Here is a 22,712-nt window from a genome sequence, read left to right as displayed (position 1 = left end):
GGTTGATTTCCTAAGTTAGTCTGTTTCATTTTAAAAACTTAGTAGCACACACATACACACAAAATACATGGAGACATGTTTGTTTGACTGCCATAATCATTTCTCCATGTGTATATATCAAAACAATATATTGTATACTTTAATACATACATATTTTATTTAAAAATTAACAGATAATAAAAAACTTAGAAAATGAATATTTACTCTATCTTCAGTAGTTTTCCTTATTTTCAATGTTCTGTAACTATCAAACCTTTATTTTGTCAGAAAGAAAGAAGGACTCGTTGTTACTTGGTATCATGGCCATTTTGGATGCTGCAAAATAAAGAATACCTGCAGGGGAGAAAGCAGGTAGAAGTTGGTTAATTGCCTGCAGGACCTCAAAAAATCCTCCTTTTACCCTAACACATCCCCATGCCACTCAAGCTTTGAAATAGTCACTCACAGCGGCAAAGAACCAAAGCTGTTCAAAGTCCCACAAATCCACCCAGATTTCAGCAGATGGGTAACTAGCACATGGGAACAAAGTTCTTGTTGGTCTTATAATAACAATATAGACTGAATCTAGCAAGGGAGAAGCATGAGTTACTGTCAAGAGAAGCAAATGTTTGCCAGGAGCTGATATTTAGTCAGTATATTTGGGGGAAGTGCTACCCCTTTTTAAACCTTTCTCTGAAACTTGCAGTCAGCACTAGATTTTTAAATTACATTAGTGTGGACTTTCATTCTTCATGGTGAATGCATTAAAGGTAGCCACTATTAAAGTTTCTTTTCATATATATTGAAAAGGAAATGAATTGCTACCCCATTAGACCTGCTTTAATGTTCCCTAAGCATATTATTTGCACATTTGATTGTACGCCATCAATAAGTAACTTCTGGATTGATTTTTTTTCAGCTTGAATAAGAGCAGTAGGTGTGTATTTTTAATTATGGTGACATGCACCCTCGATATCAAACACCCAGGAGAAACATAATTTCACAATTCCATGTGATAAGGAGAATGTGGGCATAAGTGTTCTTTTCTTATTAATAATTTCTATTTCTATAAGGGAGATAAATTGAGTATCTTATCTTGAGGTTATACTTTTAAATAGTCAGATTAAAAACAGTTATGAAATAGCTTTTGAAGTTTGGATGCAATTGGATCTCATTTGAAGCACATTTCCATCACAATAGAATCTTAGAAGTGAGCACAGGGGAAAAAAGGGCTGATTCAGCCCTTAACACAATGTGGTATTGTTCTCTACGGTAATATCTGCAAGGTTTTGTCCAGACTGGTAAGATACCCAGATCACATGGCCTCATTATTTTTAACTTGAAAATCTGTTTCCTAATAGTAGTAATGACCATTCTGCCTAACCTTTTCTCTCTCATTAAAGAAAAACGAAAGCAGTATTACAGGAAACAGAGCCTGCGAGAGAAGTGCACATGGGTCCTGGCTAGATCAAGGCTTACCTGCTGCTGTTATCCCAACTCAGTGCTGTCTGGTGGAATAAGCACATTTAAAGTGGTATTGAGACAATGAGAGGGAAGCAAGGAGGAATTTGTAACATGGCTTGTAAGGTGTGAAAGGTCCAGAAGGTACATTAGAATTACAATGATGTAAATCTACCTGTAATGTCGGTGCTCCAGGCCACGGACACAATGCAGAGCCTTGAAACTGCAGAGAGGAATTACACTTTTGCCTCAGCTCCTGCAATCAGAGCCTCCATCCGACACAAATAGGACCTGATAGTGATCAACCAGAAACCACCAAAAACACCAACTTTGGTTCCACCCATACCCAGTCTCCCTGCGTAACCTTTCCTCACCTATAAAAGGACATCCCCCCCCACCCCAACGGGTGCAACTTCTCTGACCCCCATGGGGGTCGGCGAACCTCACCCAGGGGCACAATAAAGTTTCCACCTGTTAGAAACTTGGCCTGGCTCTCCTTCTTTTTACCGAGGCAATCCTTTCACTACATGAGGTTTACCTGTGAAAAAGATGTTGGAGAAGAAATGGAAGAGCTATCAGTTCTCCACTGTTACCTCTGTATATTTGTCAGACAGGACTTAGATTCACCACCATATAACAGTCTGCTTTGGAAATTAAATCATTGGGGGGAAAAATTCCAGAAATGAATGAACAAAAGACTTATTTTAAAATGGTGGTCATGGCCACAGAAACTTTTTTTAAAGATTTATTTATGCATACAAGAGCTGGGGTACAGACCAGAGGTGTGGGGGGGTGGGATGAGAGGATTCACCAGAGACTGTGGGGAACAGAACAGGCAGATTGACAGAAGTACACTGCTGAGGGGAGCAGCAGGCGAGACAGGAGAGGTCTGCTGCACCATGTGGGTTGCTCCCTGGCTGGCAAGGGGATTGAAATCATGCTGCAGAGGCTGCAGACAGCTTCATAGGTTGCTTCTTAACCCCTTGTGCCACTAGGGAGGACCCCCACAGAAACTTCTGTGAATATTTTCTCACCTCATTTAGTAACTTGCAGGTGCTACTTCCAGAAAGTTCAATTGCTTCCATAGAAGGCAACAAATTTTAAACTGCTGCTTTCTACAATGATGTTGGGGCTGCTGTGTAGATGGGAGACCTGTGGCTTCCAATGTGCTGTGGAGGACACCGAAGAAGGAACAAAAAGAATGAGAGATTCAGTCTTTTGAATGAAATGTTTGAATTGTGCTAAAATTCAGTGTATTTTATAGAAACACCCAAGTGCTTTGATGGCATGTGATTAACCCCAATAAGGGATGCTAAAATTATCAAGGAGATCAAGACAGGCGTCTCTGGGAGGAGAAATAGAAAGTTGGTGGGAGGAGGTCATCACTGCGACTTCAGGATTAATTATTATAAGGATGGTGTTTATCTTCAGAGATTGTCTTATGACTAACAGAACAAATACACATCTCCGTTACTAGATAGTAAGTCAATAGCAACAACTCTGGCATCTTCTCTAGTATCCCCACACCCAGCATAGTAATTAGTGCAAAGTCAGAATTCTGGGTCAGGTGAATTAATAAATGAACAAAAGACTAACTGAGAAATGTATATGAGCTGTGTATACTTTCCCACCATGAGATTCAACTGTAGAAATGGAGTTGAGCCATTTTTTTCAAAGTAACAGTGTCTTCCTTCCACTCTGCTAACAACTATTCCAGTAAAAATCACCAACTTATCAATGTTTATCAAATTCAGGCTAAAAAGGGCACATCTGAAAGAACAACCGAAATGAAACTATTCAAATCAAAGGAGAGAACATCAAGTGAATTAAATAAATGTGATTTGCCATCAATAAAATTGTCTTGGAGTTGAGTCAGTCCTAAAAGCAAAGTCAGCCGTTTTCTAAACTATATTGCATATAAGGGTCTTTACAGTTTTACCTGAATGATAAAATATCATTGAAAATATAACAAGATGGGCCTCCCCGGTGGCGCAGCGGTTGAGCGCTGGGTTGCGAAGCTGCCCGCAGCCACTGCGGCGCCAGTTCGATCCCCGGCTGCTCCCCGGCCACCGGAGGAGGGTCCCACATGGCGCGCAGACCTCTCCTGCCGCCCGCTGCTCCCCTCAGCAGTGTACTTCGGTCCTTCTGCCTGCTCTGCTCCCCGCTCTGGCTCTGGTGAGTTCTCTCACCCTCCCGCGCTTCTGACTGTACCCAGTGCTTGTATAAATAAATAAATAAATAAATAAATAAATAAATAAATCTTTAAAAAAAAAAGAAAATATAACAAGATGAATAAAACTGAGTTTCTTTGAAATTAACCCAAGGAGAGGACTGGGAATAGTTTAAAAGAATTCATGTGTAGAACTTTTACTATTATTACTATAATAATAAAAACATATTTTAATATTATAATTTTTATAATAATAAAAATTATTACTACCATCATGAGTTAAGACCTGTGAATCCCAGGGAATAAGCTCATGTACCAACAAGGGTCATTCAACAGCCTTCTATGGAGGGTATGTGTGGAGAACCCTCCATGGAGGGTATATTTCCTTTTACTGAGAAGGGACTGCTCCCTTGGGACAGTGCTGGAGTTCAGGACAATGAGGATGGCCAGTTCTGAGGTCAGGCTCTCTCTCCACATGCCTGCCCACACAGCACTCCATCTCTCTCATAAATAAATTAAACAAATGTTGAAGAAGGTACCATCTCAAATTACTGATGCATATATATATCAATTCTTTTCTTCCCAGAGGTTCATAAATTATAGCCAGAGGAACAAGGCTAATAAATTGATGGCCACCAGGCATGAATTTCATACTTACAGGTTTAATAGAACAATCAAGGAGACTTGTGCTTTGCAGTTCTGTTTTGAGACAGGGTGAGTAAAAATGAAGTTATCCCACTTCAACTCAGGCCTGCTTCAAGGAGTTCCTCTTCTCTCTTCAACAAAAGTTTTTAAGTTGAAGTAAGTCTTGGTATTCTCTGCTTCTTTTCCCCAGGATAATCAAGAAAAGAACAATGATAAATATAGAAATGCATTCTCCAGTAATCTTTCATTATTGTATTTATTGAAGGAAACAGCTTAGGGACAGAGGCTGGTAGAGCTGCTGCTTCATAACCCAGAGTGACAGATGAGGGAGTTTTCAGCAGAGAGCTTTGTGTGTGTATTGAGGGTGGAGGTGGTAGTAACTATGACTGAAAATAGCTGTCTGAAGTAGAGAGGTTGCTGATAATTTTACCAAATGATCAAGACTTTCAGTTATATTTAAAGCAGGGCCCAAGAAAATGAATCATTTTGATGATAAGGTAGCAACAACATATTTTTAAAAACTGAGTTAATAAGGGATAACAAAATATGCCAAGTGCTAATTAGTATTTCCAATTTATTTTCAGAATCTTGACAATTTTATTCTTCCCATTTAAGACAATATAATCAGGAGTGAATGTCTAATATTTAAAATTCAAATTATTTGTGTACTGATCATTCAGAAAGGATGCTAGCTCATGGGACTTTCGTGGACTCTTAGGGGATCCTTAGGTAAGCAGATGACAACACTGCCCACAACATAGAAGAAAGCAATGTCAACAACAAATAATGTATTGCATCTCCCTGGTGGCCTAGGGGTTAAGTCTCAGCACTATCTCTGCTAAGCCTGAGTTTCTGAGTTCTATCCCTGGCCAGGGAGCTAACCCACATATGGTGCAACAGACCGCTCCTGTCTTGCCTTCTGCTCCCCTTACCAGTGTATTTCAGTAAATTCACCTGTTCTCCCCACTCTGTCTCTGGTGAATCCTCTCAGGCCCTCCCATGCCTCTGGTCTACACCCCACTTTTTCTGCACACTCACCCCCCCCCAAATAATGTATTACATGATTCCTATATGCTAAGAACTTTTCTAGCAGAGGAAGAAAACACTTGCCTTCATAGAGCTCAAATTGTGGTAGATGAAAAATATAATAAATAAGAAAATACATAATGTATTGAACAACAGAGACTGCAAACACAGGAAACTTCCATTTTTAGAGATAGAATAACAGAACTGAATGTTTCTTCCTGAAATTAGTGGCTGGAGAACAGTGCAAATTATACAAAACAACTTTTTCAGATATCATAAAACAGGAATCCCAGGACTACAGCTCCTGGAGGAGTAATATATGAGGGGGGTGAGCTGGTCTTAATGGGATTACACTGAAATAGAACTAGAATTATATGAATATATGATGATAATAAATAAACATAAAGGGATTATATTACACATCAGATATTGATTTGTTAAAGCAAAGGACTCCAGATGAGTTCGTGGATTTTGGCATGAGTACTGGGCTGATGCTTTTGCCATTAATTTAAAAGTGGACTATTTCAGAAGGACTAGATCTGGGGTGGGGGTGTAAAGAAGTTCACACTTCTTAGAGAAGTATGAACAAGTTAGGACTGAGATAACTATTACACATTCAACTGGAAATCTTAAGTAAAAAACATTCATTATACAAGTCTTTCTTTCAGGGGAGATGTCAAAACTGGAGAAAATTTTGTGAATCATCAGCATATAGATGATATAAAAAGGCTAGAACTGGGTGAGATCACCAAGGGAGTGGGTGTGGAAAGGAAAGAAGATCCAAAAGAGACCCAAAGGTTAAGACCTAACTCATTTAAGAAGTGATATAATGAAGTGCAAATGTGCTCCAAACAGCATAATTCCTCAAATGGGATTATAAGAAGGAATAATGACTCCAGTCTGGCATGTCAAGGAAGTTCCATACAGATATCTCTTAAAATGGATCTAAATATAGGTAAATGTGAATCAAACAAAGGGAAGGGTGAAGGCACTCCCAGAGACAGGTCTGCAATGAACAAAGACACAGACTATAAACAGCTAGTTCAGCAGTGCAAGAGTGCCTGTTTACATAGGTAAATGTAAGGGACAATAGAACAAACCACCACAGACTTATTTGCATAGTTAAGAAAACATCCTTTATCAGAAGAGTTTGCATTTTCAGCTACTTCTGAAGGTAGGATATTTTATTTGAGCAAGCTGAAGGAAAATTTAAATGCACAAAATAAAAAGGAGTTTCTCTGTTGAAATTAGTGCATTCAGGGAAGGAGAAGAGAGGGGACAATCCCAAAGACACCTTCAAAATATCTTTAGGATGCGTATTTTGGAATACAGGGAGCTAGAGAGGCAGCCATGTCAATACACAACTAAGCTTCCCTTTTAAATAGTGTATGATTATTCATGTGGGATGGATTTGAGAAATAACACTGCAAATCCAGAGAAAGAAGAGGAGGTCACATAATAGTCCATATAAAAAAAATGACAACCAGTAGAAGTAGCTTCTCACAGAAAATTCTCTGAAGTTGTTGAGAGTTAATGAGATCCTGGCATATTGGTAAACTGAGTCTGCTCTCTTATAAACTATAATCTAATACATACCAATGTACTGTCATTTAAGTTAGATTTTTTTTTTAAAAAGAACGCTAGTTTATAAAACAGACACAAAGGGATTTTCTTTGTTGAATTAATATGTATTGGAGGCGGGGCCTTCCTGGTGGCACAAGGGGTTAAGATGCAACCTATGAAGCTATCCGCAGCCACTGCAGCACGAGTTCAATCCCCAGCCAGGGAGCTACCCACATGATGCACCAGACCTCTCCTGTCTTGTGTGCTGCTCCCCTTAGCAGTGTATTTCAGTAGGTCTGCCTGTTTTGCTCCCTACTCTGTCTCTGGTGAATCCTTTCACCCACTGCATCTCTGGCCTGCACCCCAACTCTTGTATGCATAAATAAATCTTTAAAAAAATTTAAAAAATGTATTGAAGGTGGATAGAAAGGCAACTCACAATTTCCTCACTCACGATGCCAGTCCTTATGTTCTTCTCAGGGAAACTCTAGAAGAAAACAGCATTTATATCAGTAAAGTTTACTGAGAAATAGCATTTAGGTCTAATGAGTTTTAAAAACAAATTCACTGATATAATGATATACTCACTGGCACCACAAAGATAGAAAACAGTTCTATTACTGCTCCAATGGCCCTTTGTACCTGACCATCCCCCACACCCAGCCCTTGGTTGTCATGGACTTGACATCAGTCCCCAGGGTGCTGTCTTTTCCGGAATGTGATGTACATGCAATCACATTGCATGTGACATATTTTAAGTTTGTGCCTTTCAGCTTAGCACAGCGTGTTTATGACTCATTCATGTGTTATCTGTAATGGCAGTTTGTTCCTTCTCTTTGTTGTGGTCTCCCGCATGACGGGACATGTCATAGCGTGTTAACTCATTCCCTACTTGTGATATCTGGATTTTTTTCCAGCTTTAGTGATTATACAGAAATAAAGTATTAATATTTGAGTACAGATTTGTGTGCAAACATAACTTATTTCATGTGAATAAATATCTAGGAGGATGTGAGATTATTGCATTTATAACAAGCATATGCTCAACTTCATAAAAAATTAATAGTTTCTGTGCTCTCCAGAGGCGCTTTAATATGACATTAGAAAGATGAGTTGTGGTAAGAAAGATGCTATGACTCACAGACTAAAGTATCTATTCTTTTGCTTTGTATAGAAAAAATTGCTGAATTTTTGCCCCAATAATATCTATCGTGGTGAATTTTCCTTGTGTACTTCAACAAAATGAGTGTTTTACTCTTGGATGAAAAATTCTATAAACGTCTATGAATTCACATTCATTGATAATGGTGCTGAAGTCTTCTATATTCTTAGTAGTTTTCTATTTGTTTCATTGATCATTGAATATATAGTGTTGAGGGCCTCCCCGGTGGCGCAGCGGTTGAGCGCTGGGTTGCGAAGCTGCCCACAGCCTCTGCAGCGCCGGTTCCATCCCCGGCTGCTCCCCGGCCACTGGAGGAGGATCCCACATGGCGCGCAGACCTCTCCTGCCGCCCGCTGCTCCCCTCAGCAGTGTACTTCGGTCCTTCTGCCTGCTCTGCTCCCCGCTCTGGCTCTGGTGAATTCTCTCACCCTCCCGCGCTTCTGACTGTACCCAGTGCATGTATAAACAAAACAAAACAAACAAACAAATAAATAAAACATGCCTCTATAATAAAAAAAAAAGGAATATATAGTGTTGAGTGTTGAAATTTCCAACTAAATTTTGCATCTGCCATTTTTTTCCTTTCAGATTTATTTTTGCTTCATGCATTTTGAAATTCTGTTGTTAGGTGTATACCTATTTAGGATTATTATGTCAGGTTACTGGACTCAAATTGTTATTATATGACACCCCTTTAATCCTTGGTTATATGTTTTGTTCTGACTTCAGTCTCGGCTGCTATCTGTATAGACACACCAGTTTTCTTTTGATTAGTGCTTTCATCATGGTGTATCTAATTCCAGCATTTTTATTTTTAGTCTGTTTATGCCTTCATATTCAATCCAGGTATCTTGTAACTAACATATAGTTAGATTTGCTTTTGTTAAAAAAAAATAATAGACTACTGCTAGAGCAGATTTAAGATTACAGAAAAAAATATTTATTCAAAATTAGAGTTTTCATGCAAACCCTCTTTCCTTAATCCTTCCCCATCTCCCCTATTATTAAAATCTGACAGCAGTGATTTTAGGAGCTACTACTGATGCATTTTTATTACCTAATCCCATAGTTTGTATTAGTGATCACTGTTTGTATTACACTATCTATGAATTTTGACAAAGGTATAATGACGTAGCCACAATTACACCATCACACAGAGGAGATTCACTGTGGTAAATGTCCCCTTGTTTCATATAATCATGATATTGGCTTACATTTATATCTCTCTGCCACCCAATCTTTGGAAATCACTATTTTTTAATGGTATGTATAAAAATGACATTTCCTTTTCTAGAATGTCATATAATTTAAGCCATATATTATACAACCTTTTCATATTGACTTATTTTACTTAATAATGCATATTTTGGTGTTCTCCATATCTTTCCCTAACTCGACAGCTATTTCTTTCTCCGAAATTATATTATTTTCTATTTATTGTTCAATAATAGTCCATTTTACAGATGTACCACAGTTCGCTTACCCACTCATCTTAGGACATCTTGATTGCCTCCAACATTGAGAAGCTATGAGTAAATCTGCTATAAATATTCATGTGCAGGATTGTGTGTGTGTGTGTGTGTGTGTGTGTACATACAAAGGAGTGTGATTGCTGGATCAAGTGGTCAGTTGTTTAGTTTTGTAAGAAGCAACCAAACTGTTATTGAGAGTGGCTGCACTGTTTCATATTTTGAAAGTTCTCTTTATTTGACATTCTTATCAGCATTTGGTGGTTTCCATTTTTGATACTAGTCATTCTGACAGGTTTACAGAGGTATCTCATTGTGGTTAGTGCTTGCTTTTTCAACCCACTTTGACAATCTCTGTCTTTTAAACAGAGTTTTAAACCATTGATGGTTAACATAATTTTAAAATTGATTATTTTATTAGCTACTTTCATTTAGCTTGTTTTTTTGGTTTGTTGATTTTTTTAAATTATTCATATATATTTTACAATTTCATAAAACCCTGATATTGGCTTACATTTATACCTCTTTGATTTTTTGAATATGTTCCCTAGGTTTTATAACCTATGCTGCTAATTATCTACTATTACCTATTATATTACTACTATAATATTCAAGTATTATCTGGTTTTATGTTTATTATATGGACCTTATAGTATTATACTTGCAATTTCTCCATTTTGTTCTCTGTTGTATTTTGGTCATACACTTTAGTTTGGTATAAACACATAATCTACTACTGCCATTGTTTTTATTTTAGACATTAATGAGAAAATAAAAAAAATTATGTGTTCGGGCCTCCCTGTCAGTGCAAGGGGTTAAGCACAGCACTATGAAGCAATCTGCAGCCTCTACAGCATGAGTTGGATCTCCAGCCAGCCAGGGAGTAACCCACATGGTGCAGCAGGCTGCTCCTGTCTTGCCCACTGCTCCCCTTAACAGTGTGTTTCAGTCAGTCTGCCTGTTCTACTTCCGACTCTGTCTGGTGAATCCTCTCACCCTCCACATCTCTGCCCTGTACCCCAGTCCTTGTATGCATAAATAAATAAACCTTTAAAAAATTATGTTTGCAATTACATCCTTCCTTACATCTCTTTATTTCATTAATTAGTTATGCTCCTTTATGGTTATTTTAATATTTATTACAGTACAATTCTGTGGGCATTTACTTATTCCAACCTTAGTCTGAAAAGGTCTTTAGTTACCCTTCATTTTTGAAAAATATTTCCCTAGGCATAAAAATCCAAGTATACAGATACCACTTCATTATCCTCAGATGAAAAGTATTCTGGGAATATTTATCATTGGTTTTCAGTAAATAATTTATTTCTGGCTCCCTTCAAGATTTCTCTGTCTTTCATTTTTAGCAATTTCAATAAAAATATGTCTAGTTTTTTTTGTTGTTGTTTGTTTAATTTTGTTTGGTAAGCTTTGACTTGGTTTGGGTACCATGAATATTGGCTTCAGGTAGTGGGCCTCAGGTAGCGGGCCCTGGTAGAACAACGAATTACATGGACTGAAGTCCTGATTAATGTAGGCGGTCCCCCATGCTCATTCCTTGATTTTGGCAAGACAAGCCTTTTACTTTGAGTAAAAGTTTAGGGCCTCCCCTGGTGGTGCAGGCGGTTGAGCACAGCACTGTGAAGCTGTCAGTAGCCTCTGCAGTGCCCATTTGATCCTGGCTGGCCGGAGAGAATCCCACGTGGCACGGCAGACCTCTCCTATCTCGCCCACTGCTCCCCTCAGCAGTGTATTTCATCAGTCTGCTTTTTCTGTTCCCCGCTCCATCTCTGGTGAATCCTCTCACCCTCCCGCGCATCTGGCCTACACCCCAGTTCTTGTATGCATGAATAAATCTTTAAAAAAAAGGTTTAACAAAACCACACTAAGTGGAAGATTTTTAAGGAAATTAAAATAATTATTACCAAAGTAGGAGGAGGAAGCTTAGGTGGCAAATCAACAGATGGCTATCAAATACATAAAGGCAGGATATCAATAATAGCTGACACTGTGATTAAGTGACCCTTAAATACACTTTTCTTCTCATTGAACCCTAACAACAATCCTTTAAGCAAGTACTGTCTTCAGTCTACATTTAATGGCAATAAGACACAGACAACACTTAGAAGCAGATTTGGGATTTAAACAGATGACCTGTCTCGAGAGTTTGCATTAGGAATACCTGTGCTGGGCAGCCTCTCAAGTGTGCCTGATGGTGTTGAAGTAGACCAACCAGTGTGGAGCCCAGGGAAGTGGAAAAAAGAAAAGATATGGGTGAATTAAACTATTTTACTATTCTATTTTATTTTGGTTATGGAAAAGGTTTTGAAACCTTCATTTGATAAATCAGAAACAGATTTATGGCTGCAAAGCCTGGAAAATTATAAACATGCATAATGGTTTCATTTTTAATGACTTTTCACATATAATTGGAAATTGGAAGTCTTTGTATTTTCTAAAGCTCAGTATCTTTCAAAAAGAGAGGCCTCAATGTTTGTCTTACCAAAAGATTCATTTTATGGTTCATTCAAAGATTATAACTTCTACTTGGAAGTGGAGAGATAGCTGAAGAAAATTTCATTCAGGTCCCTCATCATAATTTTGAATAGGGTCACATAATTGGAAAGTTACTTAAGCATAGCAGGTGTTATCGGGTGACAGTCCCATCAGATGCCTTGGTTATCTTCATGCTTGCAAACCCAGGCTTTTCACTGTGGAATGGATACTGGTCTCTAAAGGAACAAAGAAAAAGAAGTCTTGTGAAAGAAATCATTCTGCAGTGGCAAGTATACCAATGCCCTCAGGAAATTGTAGCAACAATCAGGGTTTAATCCAACTAAAGCAAATACTGCAGGACATAGGAAGGTAATGTCAAGTGAGAGACTTTATTAGATTGGCCTCTGAAACAGATAAATGTGCAAATGCAAAGCTGATGAAAAGAAATAAGTTTGCTACTACCCATTAAATGGATCAATATCAATCTGCTAACTCTAATCTTTTTATGGTAGTTTTCATTATAAATCATGACCTGCATTTTTGAACAACCAGCCATCGAAATTCTCCCTTAGAGTAAAATTAAAGGGTTACCTTTATACATTTTCAGTGTGTTCTCCCCTGAATATTAATTCAAGACAAAATTGTCATTTCCCTCAAAGGTTGCTTATATTCCTAACCTTTCCAGATGCTTATATTTGTACCAGTCTAATCATTCTATTTAACAAAATATTCCTTTTATTTTACTTACTAGATTGATTTATTATAAAAGGCCGGATGTCAGCAATAGTAAGATGGAAAAGCACTGGGCAGGTTCAGGGGAAAGGGTTAGGAGCCTTCATAGCCTCTCAGGTGAGTGTGCCACTCTCTAAACCTCCATGTGTTCATCATCCTGTAATTCTGCACATGGAGATTTTGGCTGTTTTGGGGGATTTCATTTCATAGGCATGATTTACTAAATCCCTGTTCAATGGTGACGGAACACAGCCTCCAACTGTTTTGTCTACCAGGAAGTTGGGAGTGGGGGAAAAAGTTAAAGTTTTACCCTTCTAATCACTGGCTGGTCCCTGTGATGATCACCCCTACCCCACCTGCATCCTAGAGGCATTCACTCATTACCATATGAAGAGACATCTTTATGGGTCACTTAGGAAATTCTGAGGGGTTAGGATGCTTTTCTAGAAACAGGAACTAAGACTAAATATTATTTACCATTAATCACAATATCACAAACTGCCTTTGCCTTATGCTGCTGTACAGATGAAAATTTTGTGACGTTCATTCATTCAACAAACTTTTCTTGAGCACCTACTTTTTTTCCAAGCAGCATAAGCTTTTTTTTTAAGAGGCATGTATTTATTTATTTATTTGTTTGTTTGTTTGTTTGTTTATACATGCACTGGGTACAGTCAGAAGCGCGGGAGGGTAAGAGAATTTACCAGAGCCGAGCGGGGAGCAGAGCAGGCAGAAGGACCAAAGGACACTGCTGAGGGGAGCAGCGGGCGGCAGGAGGGGTCTGTGCACCATGTGGGACTCTCCTCTGGTGGCTGGGGAGCAGCCGAGGATCGAACCATTGCTGCAGAGGCTGCAGGCATCTTCGCAACCCAGCACTCAACCGCTGTGCCACCGGGGAGACCCCAGCTTTGATTTTTTTTAAATGTGCAGAAACCACAGCAGAATTTCATGAGCTTTAGCAACTGTTTATAACTTAGATGAACTCTGTGCTTTCCTTTATGGGAAAATGCTTCTTAAAGTAACTTCCATTTCTGGAAACACCTGTCAATAAACAATGTCTGGTGATCACATTTGATTTTTTTGACTTCATTATCTTGGACCCATCTGTGAGAATGGCAGCCCTGAAGCAAGGTGGCAGCAATCTGACAAGGTAGGGGAAGCAGGGCTAGTTGAGACACCTAAGAGAACATGCCTAGAATACCTGATAACACAGCAGCAGGCTGACCACCTCACAATGCTCCCAACAGCCATTCATGGTCATCATAAAAAGGAAATGCAAAAGAAAAATCAAACAAAGAGCAAAACCAGAGATATTAAGGGTAGTATAAATATGTTGTGAGTTGGTGGTAAAAACCAAGAAGAGGCATAACCTATGTGGGTACTTTATGGACAGAGACTGCTTTAGTTTATAGAGTCCTTGGCACATAAGCTTTCATTATACATATAAATAAACCAAGACTCAAAGCATGAATTTCTCTATTTCTCATTCAACATCATAAATCCCAGGGCTGAAGGCACATGAAAATATGCATCTCTTTATCTTTATTTAGACAATATGCTCTATTAATGTAGGATTTTTTTATTTGCTCTTCTCATTTGAAAATATCTGTGACTTTGAGTAACGAAACATCTCGAAGTCTCAAATGGGAGGCTAACTGCAGAATCTCTTATGCAGCCTGGCACATAGGAATTAATAAATATTCAGCATGAATGATGAGCACCATCATGCTGTATTTCCTCCCAGATATAGGTTGCATTATGACAAGAATAGTTTTCTTGTGACTCTGACACAAACTTTAACAGTGAGTCAGAACAACATGATGGATCACAAAACTCATCTTCAGAAGTAAATGATTTGTCCAGATGCATACAATTCAGTGAGACAGAAGAGCTCATTAGTCAATAAATATGAATTTCATCAGAGCCCTCTCTCCTACAAATCTTTACAATATTAATTGCTGAAGAAGGACAATGGGCTCCATATGAAAAATAAGTCTCATAATGTCATTATGTAACTGTATCCTTTAATAACTCAAAGTGATTAAATGAGAATGTGAAAGGCAAATTATACAAATTGATTCTAAGTTCTGACTAGGATATCCCATGGGCCAAGAAAATCAAATATCCAAGTGCCTAATTACAGAATAATTAGTCATTACAATTTAGATGATGAACATTAAAAAGTACAGAAAAAAAAACAGCAAATGGGAAAAAGAGCATGATGCTTGGATGGAGATATATACAAAAAGAGGAGAAAGTAGGGGGCCTTCAAAATAATCCATTAAGAGCAGGAAATGTTTTTCTGCAAGTCATAATTGAGAGATGGGAAATGCACTGGGGAAGATGGAGAGGAAGACATGAGTGCTATGAAAACAAAGTTGCAGCACTGAAAGTGAGTGAGAACAATCCCAATTTGCTACCAATAACAGCCATTGTATCTCAGTCCGCAGGGCTCAGCTTATTTGTCATCACCATCTGAAGGTGAGGACTCAGAATCTCTGTTTTCCACCTCCACAAAAACCAGAGTTATGCTTGCTTCTTATAGGACAGTAAGTGGGGTTTATTAGGAAAAGACTTACAGCATAATGGTTAGGTGAATGGACCTGGCAGCCAGACAGACATGAGTTTCAGTCTTGCCACTACATCTTCTAACTCTATGTCCTGGAATAAGTTTCTCTAGAACTTCTCTCTTGTAAACAGTAATGATAAAATCACCTATTGTGGAAATGAACTGAGACATCTATGAAGGAACCCATACCTGTCATGCAATAAGTGCACACTAAAAGTTATCTTCTTATTACCAAGTCAAAGCTCTTTCATTAGTTTGAAAAGGATTGTAGCACACAAAATTGAAGAGTGTTGTGTCCCATCACACGCTGTTACTTTTGCAACTGCCAACTGCTCAGCCTTAAAGTGTTGAGGGAATGCTGATTAACAGTATGACCTTGGACAAATCATTTAACCTTTTCTGAGATATTCTTCCTTTATCGATCCATTTAGTCTCAAAAGACTGTAGTGAGATTATAATATGAAGATGCATTGGGTTATTATTCGGCTATAATTGAAAACCTATAAAGAAAAATGGTTGCTAAGACCATCAGTCCAGATCACACCAGGACAAAGTGGACACAGTCTCACATTCCAGAAATTTCAATTACCAAAGATGCTTCCAACACAGGGCAGACTGAGAAATGCTGGGTCTGGGCTACACACGGTGGGGACCAAGAAGCTTAGGACTTAGAAGGGGATATAAACTAGAGACCAAAGAAAATTACTAATATTCAAAAAATGCATCATAAATATCAAGCATTAGTAAGGATTTTGAATGTTAAAGGAGTTCAGATGTATGGTCACTGAAGCCATCTTGTTCAAACAAACTGCAGAATTGCTAACTTACTGGAAGAAGACTCAACGTTCAGATACAAACCGGATTCAATTTAATTCTTATCCTCTTCCCTCCAATGATTTTATTGAGACTCAATATTTCTGCTACAAGCTAGGTCACTAGTAACACTTTTTGGTTTACTGGTTGAGAAAGTTTTTATGTTCTTTTAGATACACTATACCCCTGGCCATTGTTCTTCACCTTTGAACAATTTCTCAGTTTGTACTTGGCAGCCTTCTTCCCATATTATGCATCTTAGCTTCAAAGGCAGTCATCTCAGTCATCTCTGATCACTGTTGAATTAAATCAGCTACCGAAATGTCCTGCTCCACAACACACATTTTATTTTCTCTCTTAACACCTTGATTTTTCCTGTTAGGTTTCTTTGAAGATTATCGTTATCTATAAAGCAGTTAACTTATATTAAAATTCAAAACAGGGGCTTCCCTGGTGGCGCAAAGGGTTAAGATGCAGAACTATGAAGCTATCCACAGCCACTGCAGCATGATTTCAATCCCCGGCCAGGGAGATGACCCAAAGGGCACAGTAGGCATCTTCTGTCTCGCCCACTGCTCCCCTCAGCAGTGTATTTCAGTAGATCTGCCTGTTCTGCTCCCCACTCTGTCTCTGGTGAATCCTCTCAACCCCCACATTTCTGGCCTGCACCCTAGCTCTTGTAAGCATAAATAAATAAATCTTTTGAAAAAGAAAATAAAATCCAAAATGGCCTCTCCTGCAGGGGTCTGTAGCTAAAATTCTCACTTTCATGAGCTTCCAGCTTTTGTATCAGAGCCTCTAGAATCTAATTGGTTGCATCTATAGTTTAATGGTCAGGCATGTTTTTGTGAGTATATTATACGCACGTTTGAGGGGTCCACTCCTCTGTGGATCCCTTCTTTCCAGGAATTTTCCTTTAATTTGCTGCTATCCTTATAAATCTTGTATCTGTCCTAGTTTCCAGTGGATCTGTGAATGCCCAGCAGGCAGTGTTACAAATCTCATCCTTTGCAGTTTGTTTTCCAAGTGTTGTTTTCTCTCCACTGTATCCCGAATTTTGATCTCCAGAAATTCCATATTTTTTATATCTAGTTTTACAATAGTATCGACAGGAAGTTTAGTATACCCAAGCTATGTCATAACTAAAATTCAGTTTCCTGAAATGTTTCCATAAGAGTTGGGAAAACTTTTTTTTTTAACCACATCTAATTAAGTCTTTGAGATATATATATATATATATATATATATATATATATATACACACACACAGAGAGAGAGAGAGAGAGAGAGAGAGAGAGAGAGAGAGAGAGAGAGAGAGAGATAGATAGATAGATAGATAGATAGAGATAGATAGAGATATATGAAAAACATACATTGGAACAGAGGAGCAAGGTCCAGGGAACTCCAAGAGAAGATGAGAAGCAACGTCAGGAAAGATGAAGCACAGTAAAAGCAATAGAAACAGGCAGATGAGCACACAAAATGATGCAATTTGTTGCATTCCTAATTTAGTGAAGACTAGTCCTGGACAAGTCTTTGTGCAGGGAAACTCCTTCACCCATTAGACCATCTGGAACCTCTTACGTTTTCTGATCTCTTCCCCTAGCATCTGCCTGCAGAACTGCAGCACCAACATGGTGTTCACCTCTTTTTTTTTCTTTTGTTTCCAAACTGGGGTCATCCCATTAAGGGTCTGATTCAGGTGAGACTGAAGCCAGTCCCTCAGGCATCCTCCCAGTTAAAGAGACCATTTGGGATCTGAGGTTCATGCTCCCATTTCTACATTGAGGGGTAAGCTACAGAATGGAATTTCCTCCTTATTGTTTTGCACTGTGTTGCAGAAGGGGAAGGCATGGTTACGGGTGCCAAAAACAGCATGTTTTTCTACCCCTTTCACTGGAATACCTTCTTAGTCTTACAATGGCTTGGGTGTTACCAGCTTCTTAGTTCACCTGTAGAGCTTTAACAGATGCTTTACTTCATATAATGTCGCTAACTGGGTTTCTCTTTTGGAGAAGAAAAGGTTATAGCTTCCTAGTTCACCATCTTGCTGATGTCTGCTCAGTATAATGTATTTTTAGGGCTTATTTTTTTTGTTTCTTTGTTTTTAAGTCATTGATTTACTCAACTAATTACAGTTGATTTAAGCTAATATTAAATTTCTTTTATGTATCCTAAGAACTCATTAAAATAGGACAAGATTACCTAAACATAGATGAGGTATCAAAAAGAGCTTAACCTGCCATTAATTTTACCATGTGTATTTGAGAAGTAACAGTACATTGCATTCAAATCAAGCTTTTATTCTCAGCCCCACAAAGCAGAGTTCTCATTAGCATAGTAGCTGCATTCAGATTTCTAGGAATTGACTCTTACCTTCAATGCATCATAACAATATTCCCTTGGACAGGTTATTTAAGTGCTCTTGGTCTTAGTTCCTCATAAAATGTGTAGGGATGATTGCAGGTTCTACCAGGTAAAATTTTTGCCGAGATTAAATGAGGTAATGCATCTGAAACCTTAGTATATTACTTGACACATAGTAAATATTTGAATAAATTCTCAAACCATTTCCTGCTTTTGTGGTGGGTAAAGGTATGGGAACTACATCTGAAAAGGTATGAATCTACACATTTAAATCAGACAGTTCTGTAAAACACCATTACCTCAATTAAAAATACAATAAAAATCAACGATGTGATCTTCTAATTTTGACCAAAAAAATCATAAAGTAAAACCCTTTCTTTTTTGATAATTTTAGAACTACAGGTAATACAGCTGAGGACTGTGAGAGTATTATAATGCATAAAATAAAAATGGCTTGCGGTTACTATTGAATAGAATCTGGTTTATGACCTCACTAATTCCAACGGTGTTCTGATGAAATTCAAAACATAGTTCAATATTGTCACCATATTTATCCCCAGTAGCACAATCAAAGCACAAAGATAAAGAAAAAACTTGACCCAATTTATACAAAAATTATGTACTTTTTGTTAGAATTGAATCCAGACTTCTGGTCAGAGGGGTAGAACTGGAAATATAAGGAAATTCCATGGGGACTACACCTGAGGGGGTGGGGGAAAGCAAATGTTGTATAAAAATGAACAACGATGTAAAAAAATTTTTAAAAATTTTTAAAATATATATGGTATTTTTAAAATAAAGGAACCTGAAAAAAGAACAACAGGAAAAAATACTGTTACTAGTAGTCATAATAAAAGCAAGATCAAATGTCATCCAAGAGCTGGTTCAACTTCCTTCTAGACTGGCACAAATCTCTACACTATACTTTTTGTTTTTTTGCTAGAAGAACTGGGTTATAAGCCAGAGATGCAGGGGGTGAGAAGATTCACCAGAGACAGAGTAGGGAGCAGAACAGGCAGATCTATTGAAATATACTGCTAAGGGGAGCAGCGGACAAGACAGGAGAGGTCTATTGTACCATATGTGTATTAGCAACCTTGCAGGGATGGAACTCAGGCTATGGAGGTAATAGCACTGGGACTTAAACCCTAGGCCACCAGGGAGGCCCTGAACACTAATATATATATTTTTTAAGATTTATTTATACAAGCACTGGGTATGGTCAGAAGCACGGGAGGGTGAGAGAATTCACCAGAGCCAAAGTGGGGAGCAGAACAGGCAGACTGACAAAGTACACTGCTGAGGGGAGCAGCAGGCACAGCAGGAGAGGTCTGCGCGCCATGTGGGACCCTCGCCAGCGGCCTGGGAGCGAGCTGGCACTGCAGAGGCTGCAGGCACCTTCGCAGCCCAGCGCTCAACTGCTGCGCCACTGAGGAGGCCCCACTAACATTTTTATGGAAAAAGAATGGTGTGCACAAATATTATTGACATTGTTTCTACTGTTCTTCTTGGTTCATTGTCCAGAACTAATCAAATATGCTAAAACACCAAAAAGCGAGGAGACAAAATGAAACATCATCAGCAAATAGAGCAATTCATAAAATCAGAATCAAAGATGGCTTTTAGGTTGTGAGGATTAAATGGGATTTTAAAATAATTATTATCAATGCATTTAAAGATCTTGAGAAAATGGTGTACACCATTCATAAACAAATGCGAAATTTCAACAGAAACATGGATAGTCTAAAATAGAGTCAAAGTGAATTAATATAATTTTAAAAATTATAGGCAATGAAGAAATCTTTCAATGAATTCATCAGCAGATTGGACATGACAATGGAAATGATCTGTGAAATTGGAGAGAGATTAGTACAAATTATCAAATCTAAAACAGTCTTAAAAATATGACAAATTGTAAGAACTATGAGACAATATCAAAAGTTCTAACACAAATGTCATTGAAATCACAGGAGGAGGAGGGAGAGAACTAGGTCAGGAAAAAAAATGAGATGGATAATAGCTGAGAATTTCTACAAATTATTGAAAGATAATGAAATATAGACAAAGAAGTCTTGATAACGCAAATAAGAGTTGATAAAAATGACACAAAACATACAATTAGGTAATAGTCAACATGATAAAAAATAAGATACAGAAAACAAAAACTTGGGAATATTTGAAGAAAATAAAAAATAATATGCATGGAGAAACATGTTTTGTTGGTTGGCTGACACATAGACCAAAAGATGGTCTTCCACATGTACATTGGGAAATGCCAGAAATACTTTAGTTTCATGAAGAGTAAGGGATTCAAAGGCTTAAAAATATTGGAATGTTAGAATGATGTTATCATCTACTGACAAATGGGAAAGACACTGGAATGTTTCAGAAGATATCTTTAACAAGACTGTGAGAAGTAAATTTGTGAGAGCAGCCCCAGTGTCCTCAAAGAACACTGGGAGTGCACTTCTCTGTAAACCTGACCTCATCTCAGGAACACTTAATCTGAGCACCCGGTGGCCAGGCAAATTGACACACAAATTAATTGTCACACTGGTTTAAAACAATATATCATGGGATATATAACAAGTGAAGGTAAAAAGTCTGGCAAAAGTGTGCAAAGACTATTATACAACTGCAGTAACTAAGACTGTGTGTCATTGACAGAGGGTGGACACACACATGTGGATGGAACAGAAAGTCCACCCCCAAACAAACGTGCATTTCTCTGGAGAATACAACTCATCACTGATCCTTTAAAGAGATTTAGAAATTAGGAACAAATGTATTTCTGCTTCTGAACTATCAAAAGTCTCCCCTAAATTGTGTTAGGTCACACATTGTACCTCACTGATAAGGCCTTATAGGGAGTTGAGTCTAAATGTAGGTCAAGAAGCAAAGAGGTGTCTGGGCTGGGTCTTGAAGAGACCAGCATTGTCTTGCAGAGCAAGTGCCTCAGTGGAGGCTTTTACAGTTTCCTGGGGCAATGCTAATAGAGTTGGAAAGGATGACATGAATTGAAGTGGAAAGGTCAATACCACTGAGAGAGGAAGTTTACTTCTGTTGGGCATGAGGAGGCCACTTCCCATAGGGGTGGGAAATCATCTTCCATGGGTAAAGAAGTCTCATGAAAATTTAGAGACGTAATGTCCCCAGCTTCACCAGGGTCTTTCCACAGCTCCCTATACTAACTACAGTTAGGATAGCTGACGGCCTCAGTCTCTCATTGATGTAGGGTCATCCAAAAAAGAAATGTACAAAGATAAATACCTTTGATTTTCTGCTAGATCTTAGGTTGGAAAGGGTCCTACATGGGAAAAGAAATATCCATTTCCTGTACATCAGTCACAGATTCTGCATCCATGAGAGGAAACATAATAAATAAGTAAATAAGCACAATACATAATAAAAGGCACTAGACAGGATTGCCAGATCCAGGTTCTTCCATCACTGGAGAGCTGTCCTGAGCAGTCACATTGCTTCACTTCAGGCTCAGCTTACTAAGCAGAAATATGGGCATATTGTTAGCTGTTTCTATTTCCTCTCAGGAATGTTGCCAAAACACTAATAGATGGGGAAAATGGTATAAAAATACAGGGGATTTTAATTTTAATTACACAAATTTTCTCTAGAGAATCTGAAAGGAAGATCTGATTTTTGACTAGTAAATCCATTACTTACAAGTTCTAGTCTACTAAGAGATAGCATTACTTGATCTTACTGACCAGCTTCTTAAAATATCAGATCCTCTGGGCTCAAGATCCATATTGCCAGCATTGACATGCATAATATAGATGTTTTCTTACAGTAAATAATCCATTTCAAAAGCTTTCTTTCATTAGTTGCTGTGATCCATTATTGGCTTATGTCCTAAAATTTTCCTACAACATCTGCAAAGTTAATAAAACAATTATGGAAGCCATCTGGAACCAGAAGAGAGAAGGGAAAAAACTCCATCCTGAATAACTGGTTCTGTAATACACGGCATGTCACAAAACAGTGATGTCCAAAACCCACTGTCATTAAAGGAGAGAGAGAGAGTCTTATATAAAGGAAATACTGATGGTTTATCATCAGTCATGGTGGAAGGCCATGGTAATTCACTTTTGGAAGACTGAACATCTATATATCATTGCTTCTCTGTCCAAAGGCATGAGCTAATTCATCATGAAAGAGCAGAACTCAATTGTCTGCATGAATGGGGACACATTTAGTGACCTTAGATGTTATTCAAACTCCCAGGGCACTAGACTCACTGATAAA

The 22,712-nt window shown here is 38.2% G+C and overlaps 3 long non-coding RNA genes across 3 annotated transcripts; all 3 read right to left on the bottom strand.

Moving 5' to 3' along the window:
- Positions 1–215: 215 nt before the first annotated feature.
- Positions 216–1,947, bottom strand: LOC129145041 (uncharacterized). The gene is made up of 3 exons (XR_008550047.1): positions 1,912–1,947; positions 1,616–1,731; positions 216–333 (listed from the first exon to the last, which is right to left on the bottom strand). It is a non-coding gene; the product is annotated as an uncharacterized LOC129145041 (long non-coding RNA).
- Positions 1,948–2,499: 552 nt separating this feature from the next.
- On the bottom strand, positions 2,500–7,320 carry LOC129145042 (uncharacterized). Its single transcript, XR_008550048.1, has 3 exons — positions 7,284–7,320; positions 4,269–4,386; positions 2,500–2,609 (listed from the first exon to the last, which is right to left on the bottom strand). It is a non-coding gene; the product is annotated as an uncharacterized LOC129145042 (long non-coding RNA).
- Positions 7,321–11,917: 4,597 nt separating this feature from the next.
- LOC129145031 (uncharacterized) lies at positions 11,918–18,880 on the bottom strand. Its single transcript, XR_008550019.1, has 3 exons — positions 18,749–18,880; positions 18,459–18,551; positions 11,918–12,204 (listed from the first exon to the last, which is right to left on the bottom strand). It is a non-coding gene; the product is annotated as an uncharacterized LOC129145031 (long non-coding RNA).
- Between the last annotated feature and the right edge of the window lie 3,832 nt (positions 18,881–22,712).

Source organism: Talpa occidentalis, unplaced genomic scaffold (assembly GCF_014898055.3).
Source record: "Talpa occidentalis isolate TD23 unplaced genomic scaffold, MPIMG_talOcc4v2.1 talOcc4.8, whole genome shotgun sequence".
In the NCBI taxonomy this organism is placed as follows: domain Eukaryota; kingdom Metazoa; phylum Chordata; class Mammalia; order Eulipotyphla; family Talpidae; genus Talpa; species Talpa occidentalis.
This window is presented reverse-complemented; position numbering and strand designations above follow the sequence as displayed.